Consider the following 17,152-nt stretch of genomic DNA (forward strand, 5'->3'; position numbering starts at 1 on the left):
ACTATACCATGGTGGCTCCGTATCAGGCGTTTGGGCTCTCTTTCTGAAGACTTGTGTATAAAACTTGACTGCTGTGTTTACATGATACTACCATATAAAATGTGGATGGAATGTACAAGTGTGCACACACCACAGAACCCCGGTCCAATCAAAGTGACCAAACTAGTGTCCCAAAATATGTATATGTAGCTATATGGTATAGGAGCCCCGTGGCCCCGAGTGGTAAGCTGCAGTACTGCAGTCCAACCTGAGTTCGATCCCAACGGAAGTCGGTTTTAGGTAGCCGACTCAGCCTTCCACCCTTCTGAGGTTGGTAAAATGAGTACCCAGCTTGCTGGGGGTAAAGGGAAGACGACTGGGGAAGGCACTGGCAAACCACCCCGTAAACAAAGTCTGTCTAGTAAACGTCGGGATGTGATGTCCCCTCATGGGTCAGGAATGACCCGGTGCTTGCACAGGAGACCTTTACCTTTTTTTTGCCTGGCTATATGGTAACTTTCTGTAACCCTAACATACACACTGCAAACGAATCTGGTGGGGAGTGTGGAGGTGGTCTTAATGTTCCAGAGCACCGAAATCAACTTTAAAATGCTAAAAAAGTAACAACACAAAAATAAAAAGGTTGATATGCACAAAAATATCACCATTTCCCCTGACTAAAAGTCCTACTTCAAGTTCATTTGTAAGTTGACAAGTGGATTTTAAATATTATTCCCCCATTTCCGCCTCTTTTTTTTTTAAAGGGCTTTTTTGAGTCCATTCCTAAAGAGAGGCCATAGCTCCTTAGGAGCCGGCGTGACCCTGTGCCGGCATAAATTCCACCTTATCATGGAATTTAGTCAGCTTCCTAGCCCCTTGCAGCCCAGGAACGCCCCTTACTGCGGTGGCTGGGCTACGATACCTTCTTTGGTGTCGCAGCCCTGCTGTTTTCAATGGGGGCCATTTCCCCCATTCTCACCTTTTTTGATTTAAAAAAAGGCTTTTTTTGAGACCTTTCCGAAAGGGGGGCTGTGATGGGGGTAGGATCTCTCCCACGTCACCTACTTCGCTTTACCTCAGACAATTGAGACACCAGAGGCTTTACTCAGCTCAACAACAAAATAACAGAATTTTATTATATTACACAGGGAAAGGTATTGGAGGGGAAACTAGCATTAAGGAAAAGTACAAAGTTTCTATATATATATATATATATATATATATATAATGAGTTGCTCAACAAATACAGCACAGATGATATTTTATCTAACTTAGGCTTCCCACATTTTAAGGTAGCTTAGTCCTGTAACCTGCACACAGAGGTTCATGCGTAGACTCTGGTGCCTAAAACTAGGAAATGCGGAGATTCTCCCTTCTCCTTTCCTTTATCTCTCTGTGGAATTACTTCCCAGCACTTAAAGTAATTTTCACACAACACTTGGGCCAGGAATACCTCCTTCCCCAGAGACTATTGCTCCCCTCAGTGACTAGAGTAGGGTCCCTTCTCCCCAAACTCTCTCTTTCGTCACCCTTCAGGTTTTTGCCCCAGTCACACTAGGCACAACCTATTACACCAGAACCCAGAGTAAAAGACCTCTTTTTTTCTCCAGCAGCTCAGAGACGCCTCTCTTAAGCTCCCCCCCACCTACAGTCAATGACAGATATTATCCCTTAGTCTGCCACAGGGGCCAAAGCTCCTTAGGAGCCGATGTGATGCCACACCGGTGTAGGTGCCACCTTATCACGGAATAAGGTGGCACCTACACTGGCACGGTGGCAAACACGCCAGCGTCTGGGCACCACCAGCACCAGCCACCAGTGCAGCCACGCCAGCAGGGCTATCCCAGAAGGGAAAGCCCACACCAGTATGGGGGGCGTTCCTGGGGGTGAAGCTGCCTTTAGGCAGCTTCCACAGCCCTTTTGCCCTGGGAACGCCCCCTTGAGTGGCGGCGGGTCTGCGCCAACTTTTTCGGTGGCACAGCCCCATTGGAGGCAATGAGAGATTTCCTTTATTTATATTTAAATGGCAGTGGCCAGGAAGCCTTGGAGGAGGAGGCATGGCTGTGCTACTCCCGGCTGCCGTGTATCCATGCCACCTCAGGAATGGGCTGCCTGTCATATCATGCACTGGGAGCCAGACCTTGCAAAGTACGGCTTTTTCCTGTGCTGCTGAGGGTATAGGATCTATTTGTACGCCAGTGTGCTTTAAAACTTCCTGCATCTGGTTTGACTCAATAGCAGCACGGGCCGGAATATTTGCTGGGCTAAACCCCAAAATGAATTGATGTGAGTATGCATAAGACCATCATTATACGTTAAACTTTGCAAAGGTATGGCCTCAGTCCTACGGATAACATTCTGTTGGCATATTGCATGCTTAAAACACAGTGCTTGCCTTGGGATTACAACCAAGAGCCGCAGTTTTATGTACACATGCATAATCTTTAAATATTTGCATTTTATCAAGTGCCTGTGTATTAACATAAGGTGAGATCAAGCTGAAAAGAGAGGGGCTCTTTATTCCGATAGGAAGACCACCTTTTAACAGGCATCGTTTTCACTGCATAAGCCAGCAGATGATCTCTTATGCATCTGTTTTCCCTTGATCTTACTGTGTGAGCGACACTTGCTTTACGCTAGCATTACCTGTCAAAATATTATTTAGCTAGTTTATGCCTCCTAAAGCAAGTTTTATTAATAAAAAAATGTAGTGATAATTGAATCTCTTTATAGTCCCCGCGTAACAGAAAGGGAGGAAGACGAAGCTGTGACCTAGGGGGAAAACACATCTGGATTTCCTCTTTGCCCTAAGATCGTGTCCTCTCCCTTGCTCCATAATAGCTTTGATTCACTGTACCTTAGAGGGAGATAAAATTTGCAATGTGTGCATATGATCTCAGAAACGCAACAGTATCCCTCCATTTCACCCCCCCTCTTTTTTACTCTTACAGGAATCACATTAAATAAATATATAGCAAGCTGCAGAGTCGCAACAAGTAGACGTACAATTATGAGCCCAAATGCCCAAAGGAAATCAACACAAGACTTATTAATATCCAGACCCTATAGAAGACAACTGTCAGACAATTGGTCAACAAGGTACATTGTATCTGTTAGGTACTGACTAACCCATTATGATCTTTATGGAGTGTCCTTTTGGGGTCTAGATCTTCAAATATGAGTTGGAAGACCCTTTTCTTTTATTAGTTGCTAAGCTCTTTATACTTTTACCATATTGCAGCAGGTTAGAAGTCTGAGCTTTATTGTCTTATGTTATTGAAAATCCAGATTCCCTCAGCCTTCTCCCTCAGGTCAAGATTTGTCTGCGAATACATTCTCATTTCTCCATGTACAAAGGCTGTCTGGAGAGAGGCAGAAAAAGATTATGACTGTAATATACTTAAATCCAATTTATTTGCCTGACTAGAAACTTCCACACTTCACAATTGCTTCCTACAGAAGATTTTGTTCTTAATTCTTTCTTGGCAGTAAAGAGCAAGCCTGATTCTGCTCATCTGACAGGTATATACACGATATACACCTGAGCCACATGGAAAGCATTAGAAGAGAAAGGGAGGGGGAGTGAAAACAGTAAATTTGCACATTTACTTGTACATGTTCACACTTTATTTTAATGTAAGGATGATTAATTCACTTGGTGGAAATAGCTCTTTGAAGCTCTTGTGAAAAGTTGGTGTGATGGCAAGAGAGATGGATTTTTAACTAGATAACTAGACACCCGTCGCAAAGGAATTTCATACAGATGTACAACTGTTTGCATTGTGACTGAACACAAACTCCTCTTAATCTATTTTATAATGCAATTCTCTATTACTGCTGAATTTTCAGTATGCCTTACAGGAGGGCATTTTTATCAGCCGCATTACATTCTGGGGTGGGTGGGTGGGGGACAAAGCTTTGAAAGGGATTAACCTGTCAAGAGCACTGGAACTCAAACCAGGTCTACATAGTTGTCTGGAAGCAGACACTATTTCCCTTGCATCACAGGTGAATCCCAGCTATAGGGCACAATGAAACCTGTAATCTGATTGGCTGGCACCTCTATTTAAGATGACAGCTCTTTAAAGCAACCTGCTGCACCACAAGAGCCAGCGTGGTGTAGTGGTTAAGAGTGGTGGTTTGGAGCGGTGGACTCTGATCTGGAGAACCGGGTTTGATTCCCCCACTCCTCCACATGAGTGGTGGAGGCTAATCTGGTGTACTGGATTTGTTTCCCCACTCTTACACATGAAGCCAGCTGGGTGACCTTGGGCCAGTCACACTCTCTCAGCCCCACCTACCTCACAGGGTGTCTGTTGAGGGGAGGGGAAGGGAAGGTGATTGAAAGCTGGTGTGATTCTTCCTTAAGGGGTAGAGAAAGTTGGCATATAAAACCAACCCTTCTTCTTCTCCTTCTCCTCCTCCTCCTTCTGTTCTTAGATCTCATACTGCTCTCACATTTATTTCTCTTGTTGCCATCCTCTTCTTCTGTGTATCTGGGCTTATTTGATGCTCCTGAAACAAGAACGCGAGATCCCTTCTGGATCAGACCAATGGTCCATCAAGCCCGGCACCCTGTTTCTGACAGGGGCCAACCAGTTGCCCTGGAGAGCCCACAAATTTGACATAAAGGCTAAGTCCTCCCAGTGTTGGCTCCTAGCATTGGTTTTCAGATTACTTAGTGATGTGCCTGTCCTCCATCAATCTGTCTACTCCTTTTTATAACCATCTATGTTTGTGACCACACTATATCCGCTGACAGTGGAGTCCACCATTTAAGTACTGGTTGAATGAAGAAGCACTTCCTTTTGCCTATCTTGAATCTATTGACTGACAGAAATTACAGTGTTGGTTGCCTCAGCAGCAAGATAGGATCACTTCTTGGAAATCACCGATCTGGCACTGGATTCTGCCTGCAGCTGGCAAGATCACGGCCAAACATAAGAACAAGCCTTGAAGCAAACACTGCAGTCTATAGTAACAGAGAAAGGCAAAGGACAGTCTTGTTTATTTCCGTTGGCTCTGGATAGTGTCCTTTCAGCTTGCATGTGATTAGTCCGACCAACCCCAAATGGAAATAATATAGAGTTGGACTTTCTAAATAATTTCTCTTCTAGTTACAGGGCCCATGGACAACAACCAGTTGAAATGAATGTCAATAGAGCTTGTAAGTGTGGAACTTCCAAAACACTGAGGGAACTTCAGTCCCCTTCTTTTGGAAAGCATCTATTTGGAAACGGAAGGTCTGGAGTGGGAGACAGGTTGTGGAGAGGTATGTGTTGTGTGTGTGTGTAAAGTGCCGTCAAGTCGCAGCCGACTTATGGCGGCCCCTTTTGGGGTTTTCATGGCAAGAGACTAATAGAGGTGGTTTACCAGTGCCTTCCTCTGCACAGCAACCCTGGTCTTCCTTGGTGGTCTCCCATCCAAATACTAACCAGGGCTGACCCTGCTTAGCTTCTGAGATCTGACGAGATCAGCCTAGCCTGGGCCAGCCAGGTCAGGGCGTGGAGGGGTATAGGAGACTCTAATTACTTCAACTTCCTGATCTAATTGCAACTCACTGTGCTATGTACATTACACATCCTTTACAGGTTTTTAATCTGTAAGTGTACTGTAGAAGAATGCTAGCTCTACTCATAAGACCCCCTCTGGTGGCAACAATATTATGTGACGTTAAGTGAATGCTACATGGAATGGATGTGCTGTAGTTTGTTCAGTCCCCAGCCAGGAAATGTGAAGGGGACCAGCGTTTTCAGCAACTCTTCACTTTTTTGTTGCTGCTTTGAAAATCTCATTCAGGTGTATATTTTTAAAGGAATTTGATTTTGGCAGCAAGGAAGTTGCTGGTTAAGAAATACAATCAAAAGAGGAGTCCCTCTGTTGAGTCTTGGCTCAGGAGATGTTGGTATATTATGTTGATGGATAAGATTACATCATACAGGCAAAGAGAAAAAACAAGTTTTTCTGCACAGAGAGCCAGCATGGTGTAGTGGTTAAGAGCGGTGGTTTGGAGTGGTGGACTCTAATCTGGAGAACCAGGTTTGATTCCCCACTCCTCCACATGAGCGGCAGACTCTAATCTGGGGAACTGGGTTGGTTTCCGCACTCCTACACATGAAGCCAGCCGGGTGACCTTGGGCTACTCACAGGTCTATTTGAGCTGTCTCAGCCCCACCTACTTCACAGGGTGTCTGTTGTCGGGAGGGGAAGGGAAGGTGATTGTAAGTTGGTTTGATTCTTCCTTAAGTGGTAGAGAAAGTCGGCATATAAAAAAACAACTCTTCTTCTTCTTCTTTATACAAAGAAGGCTTTTATTTATAAAATGTTGGAATAATATTAAACCAAAAGAATCAATGCAGTTGTGGGCATTAGCATTTTGAGATTTATATTTATATTTCAATTTAGAGATTTAGATAATATTATAAATCTGTTTTTCTATTTGTTTTGATACATGGATCTCTGTAATAGAAAGATGGTTGCAATGTGTTATTAAGTAAGCATTAGTAATATTAAAATTTAATAAAAATATATTAAAAAGAAAATCTCATTCAGATGGTTGAGGATATTAGTTAATGCACTGTACTGTACTGGCCCAACCAAAGGGTGTACTGGGCACTTTTAATCAATTCTGAGCCCATTCCTGAAGGGTGGGGGAGGAAGCTCCTTAGGAGCCTGCTTGACATCGCACTGGCGTAGGTGCCACCTTGTAACAATATAAGGTGGCATCTATGCCCGGCGCAGGGGCGGTGTCCGGGCACCGCCGATTCCCACCGCCCATGTAGTGGGGAAGCCCACTCAGGCATGGGGGGGGGGCGTTCCCGGGGTGGAGCTGCCTTTAGGCAGCTTCACAGCCCCTTTGCCTCAGGAAGCCCCCTTGAGTGGTGGCAGGGCTGAGCCCCCTTTTTTAGTGGCACAGCCTCGCTGTTCCCTAAGGGGCATTTCCCCCTATTTTTCTTTATTTTCTTTTTTTAAATGCTTTTTTCCCCTCAACAGTGGCCGGGAAGCCTCTGAGGAGGCAGTGTGGCTGTATAAGGGGCCTGGGAGTTTGAGTGGACAACGGTCCCTTGCGATGCATTTACACCCAGAAGTGCCGCAGCGCAACGGGCCTTTTACCACTCAATCTCCCAAAAACCTCCCGCCGGAGGAGAGGGGGGACTTGGCAACCCTCGCTGAATAGTGATTTACAGAGGCCATTTTGGCATATGCATCAGACCTGGGAATGCAGCTGAGCATTTGTTGCCCTGACCATTGGATCTTCCCTCCCAGTCCCACCACCACCTTGCAAGCCTTTTCTGACGTCTTGTAAAGGATGGGAGGAAAGGGTTATTTCAAAAGTGGATTGTGTGCTGGGGCCTCTGTGCCACAAAGAGGCCCTAGAGGACAGTTAAGGGCCCATGATGATGTTAGCTTGTTAAAGGAAGCCATCAAATCAGTGCTTGAGTAAGAGATGGTTTGTACATTCTGTATAACCTGCTTGGCATTCTCTGAAGGAAGAGTGGGAAACAAGCACAATAAACAACACAGGAAAAGTTCAAATGTACAAAAGGATCAATACACACATGACAGCGAGCTTTCTGGATCATGATCCCAGGCCTCCAGCCCCAAGGAAAGGTGCCTTAAGGCACATATATTTGAACTATTAGAGAGCCAGTGTTGTGTGGTGGTTAAGAACAGCGGACTCTAATCTGGTGAACCAGGTGGATTTCCCCACTCCTATACATGAAGCCAGCTGGGTGACCTTGGGCTAGTCACAGTTCTCTCTGAACTCTCTCAGCCCCACCTACCTCACAAGGTGTCTGTTGTGGGGAGAGGAAGGGAAGGGGATTGTAAGCTAGTTTGATTCTCCTTAAAAAGATAGAGAAAATTGGCATATAAAAACCAATTCTTCTTCTATTTTATTGTAATGGTGCTGGTACTTCCCTGGATCATGGTCAAATTTACATTATTATTAACTAATACTGAGACGGCTTGCTGGGGAGGGCGGACCATAATAAATAAATAAATAAATGCAAAAAAGGGAAGACTCTGGTATGGCATCATTTGTTTTGCATGCATCTGTGAACTGCTGAGGCAACTGCATGGATTTTTAGAAGAAACATTAAAAAATAGAAACATTTCCCACATTTTTAAACTAAACTGTTTGCTGGCCAATTGGTCAACATAAACGAACGTTATTTACAAATTGTTACGAACACCAAACATTTGCATAAGAGCAAACCATCAGAACAAATTTATAATCACACTCGGTAGCCCTTTTTTATGTGAAGTAATTCCTAACATAATCCAAACACATAGATCAAATTATTAATGAAAATGCAGCCTGCAAACTAGCCTGATATATATTCCCCATCTTTTATAAAAAATAAGCCAGGAGACTGCATAATGTAATGAATAGCCGTGGGCTTGAGCATTGCCAGAACTAACATGCTGGAATCTGTTGTCTCAGCTGATGAGCTCTGAAGGGAGCGCTGCCAGGGGGAACAGCATTGATTTGGTTCTACAGTAGATGCTAACTTTGAAGGCTACACTTTCCATACGATGTGGTGCTTTCCTTGCTTTGTATTCATGTTGAACACAGTGGTCTCCATTGGGCCGATGCAAAAGGAAATAGGCTTAGCAGGAACACCATTAACAAGAAGTATTTAGATAGTCAGATGCACTTCCCAGGTGCATGTGAACAAGCTCCTAGTGGTCTAACAAGAGGTTGACTGTCTACTTCCTACTTTGTGTTCTGGGATATAGACACTTCACACATCCGGCCCTGAAATCACTTCTGTCTAGCAATTTCCCATGAATCCTGCTTATGGATTGTAGCAATGATCCTTCAGCAGTGTAAATCATCATGGGTACGTGCACAAGAATGCCACAGCTGGCTCCAGATCCACAATGTACATATTTGTGCAAAGGGTTGGGAGATGTTTTGATCCTCCTGTAGATTTCATGACAATCCATGCCATGCACAGAAGGGTGGAGGAACTTCATGGTGTGGGGATTTTGAGGCCCTTCCTGCATTATTGGTGACCTGTTAAAAGCAAGAATGGAAAATGACCATTGTTAAGAAGAAAGAATGTTTCATTCTCCTGCTCAGAGTTTGTAGTTATAGCCTTCAGGGACTGTAGCTGAATCCACCCCTCCCCCCTTTTAGCCAGCTCTACCGGTTCTTCATATGGATAGTGAGAGGTTCACATATTCCAGGAAGTCAGGTGATGGCTCAAGACTCCTGAAGACTAGCGTCTTCATCCTTGGTGCTGTCTCCTTGATGAGAGCCAGCATGGTGTAGAGGTTAAGATCGGTGGACTTGAATGTGGAGAAGCGTGTTTGTTTCCCCACTCCTCCACATGAGGCCTGCTGGGTGACATTGGGCTAGGGTTGCCAACTTTGGGTTGGGAAATACTTGGAGATTTTGGAGGTGGAGCCTGAGGAGGGTGGGGTTTGGAAAGGGACTTCAATGCCATAGAGTCCAGTTGCCAAAGTAGCCATTTTCTGATCTCTGTCGCCTGGAGACAACCTCCAGGTATTAGCTGGAGATCTCCTGCTATTACAACTGAACTCGTCGATAGAGATCAGTTCCCCTGGAGAAAATGGCCGCTTTGCCAATTGGATTCTATGGCATTGAAGTCCCTCCCCTCCCCAAACCCCGCCCTCCTCAAGCTCTGCCCCAAAAACCTCCCGCCGGTGGCGAAGAGAGACCTGGCAACCCTAAGCATGACACTGGTAAGTCTTCTGTTGCACTGACTTCTGTCTGTAGAAATAACATAGCAGGCTGGCAGGGGTTGAATGAATTTCTGGAGAGAAAACTCATTTTCATCCGAGGAGGCTGACAAGGGGACATTCCAAAAGCAGATCATGAAGGAAGCACAGTTCCTGGGTGTTTTTCTCTCCTTAACTGTAAAAGTCTTTGCAGAAGGGTCCCACTGTAGCTGTTTCTTGAGATGAGGGAGAAGATGTCCTCGGGCCCTTGGTGGCTCAGAATTCCAATGCGGCAGGTTTCCAAGTTGGAGTCCTGGGCCAGGACACGCATTGACCTTTGATCAAAGCTGATTATCTTTAAAGACATATCGTCAAATATCAGAATTTTATCTTTGACTACTATTTTTCCTCTTGTATTAATATTGGGCACAATTCACCACGAATTAAATTTCTCTTCAGTTGGTTTAGCAGGAGAAGCATGGCTTTAACTTTAGCAGGATCACACACAATGGTTCTACTGATGTTTTGGAATTTGGCAAGATTTTTTTTTAAATATGAACATTCAGATGTACTTAATCCATTCTAGTTATTGTTCCCATTTTCTTCAGTTCATATGGAAAGATTTTTTTAAATCAAGTCACACTTCAGCTGAACAGCTACAAAGCACTGTTATGGACAGAGATGATTAAAAGAATCCAAACACCCCAAAGAAAACCTACACATGAGTTTTGGCCTTTCAAATCTGTGAAATGCGGAATGCAAATTCTATAGTCTCATGTTTAATCCCTGCTTACTCTCTAATCTTATCAAATATACACCCACATATTCTGAGACGCACAAGCAGTATTAGTGTTTGCAAAGCACATTTCCTTAGTAAATCCAATTTCACAATTTTTTTTGCCTGGTGATATATTAGGCATTTCTTTATACATTAAAAGTTCTTATGCTATTTCAGCTGAAGAAGACAGAACTGAGCTGCATAGCAATCGCAGAGTAAGCTAATCATATTGTATTATTATCCTTCCGCAGGAAATGCTTTTTAATAGACATATACATAATGTTTTATGACATGCACCTGGTCTTTCCTCTTATGGCACCGGGAAATGTCTCATTCACTGATACCTATCCTCACGCTGTTTATCCTTCACAGTTACTTTGTGATATCACTGTTTACATCTGAATGGAGGTGCCTTAAGGTTCATAAATCTGTATGCAGTAGTATGGGTTCTCTAACAGCAATTCATTTTAATTACGTGTGACATAAAAGGACCACCTACAGATGAGACAATACAGTTGTAAGATTTTCAAGGTTGCTACAGGGAATACTTCATAACTGAAGTATGTTTCCCCCAAGGAGTTAGACTACCATTTGATTTAATTTTTAATTTTTACATTTTAATCAAAAATAGATCAAATGGTGGTGGTACCCCCTGGGAAACATACTTCAGATATGAAGCAGTTCGTGTTCCCTTTAAATATGTAAAGCTGCCATTTATGTATAACTCATGAATGATACCCTGTGTTGCAAGCAAATATCACGCAGCGTTTTCTATACTGCTCCTGTAACAATAATATAATCACATACAAGTATAGCTTGATTCAACAAGGAAAAAATGTCACTCAAACACATCAATGGCCTTTTCCACACGAATGGCTTACAACATTTTATGCCGTCAAAAGCTACTTTTTCCCCATTTCCGCACATGTTTTCCTCTGTTTGGTTCTTATCTTGAATCATTTCCCCAACATTTTTTCTTCGTTGTTTTCCTGAGCACTCTTACCACGATTTTAAAAAATCTGTTTCCAAGACAGCTTTTCTTGAGCATGCAAACTTCTTGAAGTGGTCTTTGTTTCTCTGCCCCACCAAACACCCTTCCCTTGTTCACGCCCACTGGTTTGCTCCCCTTCCTTCCTCTCCCTCCACCCATTTCCCTCCACATAAAAACAATTAGACCAAGATTAGCAATATAACACTGGACACATGAACCCTCTTTGCAACCCACAAGGCCTTCCATCAAGACCCTCAGCCCCCAAGCCTGCCCCCGTCCCCTTTCCATTTCTCTGCTTGCTGTAGGAACGATCTTAGAAATTACAAAGGGCTGGTTTCACAAATGCGTGCCTCTCCCCGGTCACTAATGACACCCCCCACCAGAAAACATTGTTTTTTGGGGAAACCAGTGCAGATAGGATAAAACTGATTTTGGAACTGAGAAAACAACGTTGCAAAAGGAGGTGTGTGGGGAAAAATCATGGAATGCGATCCAAGCCTTGCAGATTGACCATGTGGAAAATCTGGGGTAAGTGATGCATATGGAAAAAGCCACCGAGATTTAATTCAATATGAAGTTGGTAGTAGTTAAACAATTGTGTTTTATAGAAAACTACTACTTCTTTAAAAACCAGCTATGGAAACATCAAATTCCAATGACAATACACTGTAGTAGTTGGTAGTAGTTAAAACAATTGTGTTTTATAGAAAACTACTACTTCTTTAAAACTAGCTATGGAAACATCAAATTCCAATGACAACACACTGATACTTTTACATTCTGAAAACATCTGAATTCAGAATGCATTGCTTACAAAGTGTTATTGTGTAATATCTGGGCATAATATCTGAAACTATAAAATGCTTGTAAGAGCACCTGGCTACCAAAAAGGTGTTGGTATACCATTTCAACTGGACACTGAAGGAAAAGGCTGTCCTGTAGAACATCTATCAAGAGACTTTAGAATATGCTGACAGAATATATGAAGAAGCTGATACCTTAACTCCTGAAAAAAAGCTCTTTAAGGTCAAACCTCTTACTCCAGGGAATCCTGTACAGGTCACTTCCTGGAGAAAGTGGATTGAGGAATTCAGACTGAGAAATCCTAGCCAGACAAGAAAGAATTAAAAAGGAAAATAAACATAAGGAGAGGGCTGCGAATGAAGTGGCCTGCCATGAAACCTAACCTTATTCTTGGGGCACTTTCACACAACCCAAATAATGCACTTTCAATCCACTTTGAAGGTGGATTTTACTGTAGTCATTTATGCATGGGCGGTTTTGCCTTGGATTTGCTGCTCTCTAGATGCACATCTTTTCCCATCCGAATTCTCAAAACTCTGCACGGGGGCTTATTTTTTAGTTCTGAGAATTTGGATGGGGAAAAATGTGCATCTAGAGTGGCAAATCCAAGGCAAAACCGCCCAAGTATAAATGCCCTGTGTGAACTGGCAAAATCCACTTGCGAACGATTGTTAAGGTGCGATGAAAGTGCATTACTTGGGCTGTGTGAATATAGCCTTGAATAGATTTGTAAGTAAAAGTGGGTTTGGATGTGTGGATTTTTCCAAATTATACAGTGACATCCATCTTCAAAAACTGTTAATTTTTTGGACCAGCTACAAAGAGGGCTGTTCACTTAAAATGTAATTGGATTTTTGATTTCATCACATTCACCATCACAAAGTTGTGTTATCGTATAAATCAAGGAAACCTCACCATAAAGTTTTCTCTGTCATTGTCCCAAGGAAAGTCTGTGTTATGATGGCGTGTGCCCCTTGTGGCTTATGTTGGATCAGGGTAGATATGAGATCATGTGGAAAGCCAGTCTGGTGTAGTGGTTAAGAGTGATGGTTCGGAGCAGTGGACTCTAATCTGGAGAACCGGGTTTGATCCCCCACTCCTCCACATGAGCGGCGGAGGCTGATCTAGTGAACTGGGTTTGTTTCCCCAATCCTACACATGAAGCCTGCTGGGTGACTTTGGGCTAGTCACAGAGCTCTCTCAGCCTCACCTACCTCACAGGGTGTATGCTGTGGGGAGGGGAAGAGGATTGTAAAGCGGGGATTGTAAGGCGGTTTGATTCTTCTTTAAGTGGTAGAGAAAGTCAACAAATAAAAACCAAGTCTTCTTCTTCACAACTTAAGTCAATCATAAGAGAAAGGCAGGCAAAATGTGGACTCCTCCTTGATGTTAATAATTGTATAAACTCTTTTAGAATGCTACCATCTTTGAAAAAGTCAGGAAATGTCAGTGATAAATTGCAATCTTACCCATCTTTCAAGACTGCACCATTTCCTCCATGAAACTCCGCAGGAGCATAGCCTTCACTAATATGCAATTATGTAAAACCAGTTTGAACTTTCTGCAGTAAGAGGCATCTATCTGTGCAAAAGGGTATAAACCATATTTTGGGAATGGGAATACTCATTTTTCTACATATTTTAACCACAATTGAATTGTTTGAACAACAAATGAAAAACGGTTGTAAAGACTATTTAATGTTTCAGCTTTTTATAAACAGTAATTTATAAAATACAAAGATATTAAATGTTGAAAATTTTAAAAATCTATTTAAAATGTGACACATAAATTCTATACATTTTTTATATACAAAAGGAATATTTATATGCGTTGAGTACGAATGAAGTAATCATATACCTATAGATTTACAAATCTCAACAATTAAAGTCAAACAGTGATAACACTAATAATTTTCAAAACATTGTTGTGGTTCATCATAAAACACATTCACTTTGTCTTCCACACAGGTTCTTCGCTCTGAGTTCAATGCTTTTGGGAAATGTCTCTCCCCTCCCCCCAGCTTCCCCAAAGCACTGTGGTACATGCATGCACCTCCAGGGGTTTCCCCGACTTTTCTCCAAAACTTCTTCGCTCCAAAGTTTTGGGAAAGGTTGCAGTAAAACCTGGATGGCTGCTGTGTGAGTGGATAGAAAATTTGGTATTTTTTTTTTTGGCTCACATGGCAACCATTTTCCCTGACCCTGTTCCATGACAGCCATTTTCTCCCCCTCGCCACAAGGATTTTAATTTTTTAAAATCAGCATGAGAATATTGTTATACTGTTATAGCCCTCAATTTGCAAGATCTGAGCAAGGCTGTCAAAGATAGGACATTTTGGAGGACTTTGATTCACAGGGTCACCATGAGTCGGAAGCGACTTGACGGCACTTAACACACACACATACTGTTATAAAACTAGGTGTGGCAGGTTTTCTGAATTCTCAGCTTTAATTTTAAAAAGTAAGTCTCTATCCTCTTCCCATGCATAGGTAAAAATGCATATCTTTGCAAGGAAAGGGGATAAACTTTCTTAGAAATGAAAGCTGGGAATTCAGAAAACCTGCTAACCTACAGCTACAAAAGTATATCACTCTAACAATATTGTAGTGCTGATTTAAATTTTTTTTTGTAAAAGCCCTGTTGTCCCAGGGGAGGGGGGTTGCCACTGCTGGAGGACTGGGCCATGGAAATTGTGGGGAAACCTGCCACCTGGAAGCTCTGTCGCTGTTTTGCTGCATCTACAGCTGCACAAGCAACTGGGAAACCACAAAAATCTGTCCCTGTGTGGAAGACATCTTTAACAACCTCACTGCTAAAAAACCTTCAATATAGACAACATTTTCACACTGGATACTGGCCTGTTTTTATAAATATTCTGTGTTTTAAGAGTTAATGGTTGATTTTTTTTTGCTAATAAAACAGCTGATAGCTTTCTAAAATATACTTATGAAATGTAAAGACCTGTACATTATGGTCCACATAAGACATTTTACCTTGATGGGGGGAAAATAACTTTATTTCCAAACTGGGCCTTTAACAATGAAATTAACTTTTGTTTTAGGCCAAGTGAAACAACTTTGTCTCTCTCTTGCCAAAGTGAAAGTTTCCTACATAATTCAAGGTCATCATATATTTCACAGACTTAGAGCACAATCCTAAGGAGAGGGTAGTTAAGAAGCGCCTGGGGATGGCGCTGCCGCGCTGCCTCCAGAATAGCTTGCAGCAGCGCAGTTGGTATAAAAAATATTAATCCCCCAATCCCCGTGAAATTGCTCTATAGCATTTTATGGGGCTATACCATTATTTTTGCAGGCGCAAGTTCACATCTTCAAAAGGGGGTGTTCCAGGGGTTAAAGAGTTTAGGGAGCTGACTAAAGTCAGCCCCACCCCCAGGAATGCCCCCTTTGATGTGGTAGGAGGCCCTGTGCTGGAGATACACTGATGGCGGGGCTCCACCGGTGCTGCTACCTCGCCACTCCTCACACCAACTAAGTGGCACTAATGCCCACGCAGGGGTCATGCCTGCTCCTAAGGGCATTCACCCCCCCTTGTGGATTGCTGTGTTAATTTTATGCACGAACACTGAAACTGTACATAGAACAATGCCAAGGCTACACATGGTCAGAAACACATGATAAAACAGAGAGGCTTGTGAATGAAGATTGATGATGTATACAAGCACCAATTTTTAAATCACTAGTGGTCGTATTGGAGGGAAGGCAGCATGGTATAACCTGATCTCATCAGATCTCAGAAGCTACGCTAGGTCAGTACTTAGCAGGGAGATCACCAAGGACGCTGCAGAGGAAGGCAATGGCAAACCACCTCTGCTTCTCACTTGCCCTGAAAGCCCCTTGCCGGGGTCACCGTAAGTCAGCTGCAGCTTGACAGCACGTACATACATAGTAAAGGCCTATTATTGGTAAGAATATTTTGTGCCCTATTCCCCTGAGACTACCAGCAAGTAGTATCTGCATGGTGAGAGACTGGAGTTGTGAATCCTTGGCTGCTGTTAATCAACTGAAAAGGTAGGATGGGAATTCTCTGCTTTCCCAGCAAGAATTACTGGGAGAGACTCTCTGTGACCTCTCTCGTCTCCTCTTTCACCTCTGGTCCCTACAGTTAACATGTTTGATATCTAGAATAGTTGCATCCAGAATTGTGCTGGAAGCTGATAAATTATCTATCTATCTATCTGTGGCACTTAGCCAGTCAAAACATGATGCTGGAAGCTGTAGCTGTTCCACATATGAAATTAGCAATGTCGTGGGCCACTCTGTATCTTTCCTTAACACTTAAACAGAGTGCCAAATAAATTAAAATCAAGCCACCACGCCTGAAACAGTGGCTGTCCCATATCCCACTATTGTGTAGTGGCGAAAAGGTGGTGGGAATGGAAAATTTCATTACTGCTCAATGCCTCTCATGAGGCAGTGTGCTCCATGAATGACCAGAACCCTTGGAACATGCGAGCCCTACTCTCAACCTTGTGAAATACAAATTACAAAACAAAGTAAGGATATAAAACATGATTAACACTCATACCCAGGATTTTCTTTTGTTTTTTAAAGACTGATTTAATAATGTATTCTAAAATAATTTCAGCAATGTCAAGGACATTTTATAGCATGCCTCAAACAAACGTGCACATTATTTAATGTTCATAAGTGTCAAACCAGGAACTGCAAAATAAATAAGTCTCCTATTTCACTTTTGTACATATGATGGGAAGGTGCCCATTTTTGTTGTAACGTTGAAGACACGATTTTTCTCTTTTCATATAGTAATTTGTATATCTGATTAATAATAGTGTTGTAGGACCTTATACACAGCATTAGGCTGCAATCCAGTAACGAGGACCACAAGCACAGGTAGAATTCCCCATTGTCTAACAGCTTCTACAGCTGACA

The sequence above is a fragment of the Euleptes europaea genome, chromosome 5 (assembly GCF_029931775.1).
Source record: "Euleptes europaea isolate rEulEur1 chromosome 5, rEulEur1.hap1, whole genome shotgun sequence".
Taxonomy (NCBI): Eukaryota; Metazoa; Chordata; class Lepidosauria; order Squamata; family Sphaerodactylidae; genus Euleptes; species Euleptes europaea.